Source organism: Podarcis tiliguerta, assembly GCF_965153285.1.
Source record: "Podarcis tiliguerta genome assembly, chromosome: 4".
In the NCBI taxonomy this organism is placed as follows: Eukaryota; Metazoa; Chordata; class Lepidosauria; order Squamata; family Lacertidae; genus Podarcis; species Podarcis tiliguerta.
In genome coordinates this window covers 50,398,370-50,401,524 of record NC_139537.1, presented here as the reverse complement: position 1 = coordinate 50,401,524, position 3,155 = coordinate 50,398,370, and positions in this window count along the sequence as shown.

Genomic DNA, 3,155 nt, shown 5'->3' with positions numbered 1-3,155 from the left:
ATTTAGGTATAAACAACTTGGCATTCAATCAGCTGGACTGGAAAGGTACTTACCAGCTTTGACAAATCAACTATGTCAGGCTGGATGTGCTGCCTATAACCCAATGTCTATCAACTATCACCATTCAAAAAACATAGGATATATATTGGATAATTATTTATCAGCAATCTAGGAATAAAGCTATTGGGGAGGGGAGTAAAGATGTTCTGTAAATATGTCAAACCAATCTGGATCTAGTTTGCATGCAAGTATGACTTTTTAACTGGCAATGAAAAAGTTAAAACTGATAACTGATTCATGAATTCTTCCTTTTTAAAAAGTGTCCTATTAAAATGCAGATGCAGCTTTCCATTTGCAAAGCACATGGTTATTTCAGATTTGGTATGGGAATCCTTTCTAAGTGTATTTGTATCTTTTGGCTGGAGAGTCCAGCTGTCTCTTATAGGCTTGCACGTATCGCTTCAGATGTCAGCAAATCATTGAAAAGTGTCAGAAAGCGGGAAATGAAAGATAATTACCCAAACTGTAGTGAGCTACTTTGAAAATGAATAGGATCTGTCAGATAGTCCTTTGAAAGCAAGGAGCTAGCTGCCTGAACCGGACATATTAAATGGATATATCGAGAGGCCAGTAATGTTGCTTTAGATTTTGATAATCAGCATGTGCTGGGTATTTGGGAGAGAGAAGCACAGAATGGCAGAGAATATCTAGAGGCAGATATTTAGGCATGTGATGTCTAGTATTGTTCAACATACACAAAGATGTTTTTGCCCTTTATCTTTAAGAATACAGAGTGGGCCAGTTATGGACTATAGAGGTGGTGATGCTTTCCTCTCCAGAATTTTAGACACTTTATTGCCTCCTATAAACATTACACACACACACACACCCATACAGTGGTTAGCTTTTAGAGCTTGTTCCCATTCTTCCTTTTCCCCTTAAAATGTCATGAGTAGAGAAAGAGGAAGAGGCAAGGAACAAGAGACAGATCCTTAGCTAAGCTTTCCAACCATCTCATTAGGTCAGAGGTGGATAACTTCCAATGCAGGGTCCTGATCTAGCCCAGCTTTCTGCCTCCATTCTATATCAGGGTTGGGAAAGCTGTGCTCTTGCAGAGTTGTTGGGCTCCCAACTCCCATCAGCCCCAGACATCCTTGGCCAGTGGCCAGAGATGATGTGAGTTGTTGTCCAGCAACATCTGGAGGGACAGAGGTTCCCCAGCCCTGTTCTATATGCAAAATGATGCACATGGCTGTTTGGACCATGCCTCTTGCTGGATAGGACTCCAGGTTCACTGCCAGGCAGTGATGGCAGATCTCACAATGCAGTTCCAGGTAAGAGGACTCGATTCTAGTTATTTTCCTACTCTCATCTCCAACAGTTAATCTGGATGGTTAGAGTGGGCCACTGTCTTTATTTTATATCTATGGGTAGTATTCAACTTTTACTCAGAGCTGTTGGCATCAAGAGACAATGGAGTGCGCCTCTGGGGGTGAAACCAAACTACTGTGTTAGCAGCGCTGAAGTGACCTCCCCAGGACACAAACATGGGCAATGGGTCTGGAGATCCTGGGCTGCCCAGACAAGACCCCCTTGCTCGGCCTTGCTGATGTGGTCCAAAGGAAAGCAGAGCAATACATTTGGCACCAGCTTGGCTGCAGGAGTTGCTGGGAGGAGGCATACAAGATGCCATTCAACCACCTTAGGGACTCCACTAGGGTTTACTTCTTAGTCTTTTCATCTCTCCCAAGATATCCCACAAGGCAGCTGAGGTTTAGGATCAGAATTTTCCTTCTCCTAGATGGGCAGTCTTGCCAGGTTGATGAACCCCATCTTCCTCTTCCTTCCTTCTACAGCACATGCAGAAACCGCTTTCTTGACTTTTGGATCCGCTATTAGCCTTGTGTGTTCAATCTGCCAGAGGCTGTCTTCACATTCAAGGGACCTCCCTAACTTACTGAGGGTTTGAGACCATTGGCTACCCTCACCTGGTTTAGCCAGCCAGCCAAAGCCATTTCCTGGGGTGCGGCCACTGCCACTTACTGACAGCTTCTAGGAGCCACAGGTGAGAGCTGATTGCAGAGTGGGGACCAGAGGTAGACAAACTACCCCAGAAAGAGCATGACCTGTCCCTCACCAGAGGTACTACTCCTTTCCTAACACCCCATACACCCCTTACTTGTAGATCCATTGAAATGAATGAGCATGACTAAGTCTCATCCATTAAATGAGCCTATTCTGAGTAAGTTAAGTATCATAAAAAAATATAGGGTGCTAGTCAGCTAACTGGAAGCCTTTTTCAGCATTAAGAAGTGCATGTGTATCCTTAAAAAACAGAGTAGTATTGTCCTGTTTTACTAACGCTTGTCCACTGACTTAGCTGACATTCAAGCTTAAATTTTATTGATGTAAAAGTAAGTCAAAAACATGCTGCATTTCAATGAATTGATTTGTTTTTGGAGGCTTGATTTAAATATCTGAAAAGAACACAAAACAAAACAAAGGAATTGAAAATGAGTGAAGTTTTAAAAAGAGAACAGATCCTTGTCGCTGAGGAGATGTGTAGCTTCTCCAGGGAATTTGGTTACTGCATAATCCCTGCGACCAGGAAACAAGGCGCGTCAACCCAGAAGGAAGCGGAAAGTAAGAAAAAGAGAAACAAATTCCTAGAACTCTTCTTATGCTAAGTATGCCTTTTGCTGCTCGCCTTCAAAACTCATTTTTATATTCAAGTACTGAGGCTAGGTCTCATTTTATTTGTTTAGTTACATTCATAATATAATATAATATTCCTAATATTCACTTTCATAAAAATGTGCCAAGGTGGTAGATGACATATAAGAATAGAAGCATCAATACAAGGCTTCCATAAAAACATCAGTAATTCCATTGATGGATGAAAAAGAGAAAGAATCACATTAGCACAGGCATGTCTAAACAATACAGTTTTCAAAATTCTGAAGGAATAGGCTGACAGGGCAATTCCACGGGGCAGGGATCTCTCACACTAAACACTTGGTCCCTAGTGAAGGCCAACTGAATCTTAGGGATATGAGGAACTTTTCTTGGGGTATATAGGCATGCGTGGTGCGTATTCCCATCTATCAATGCTGATTATTATTTTTTAAATATATGTATATAGCCTGTCGGGTTTA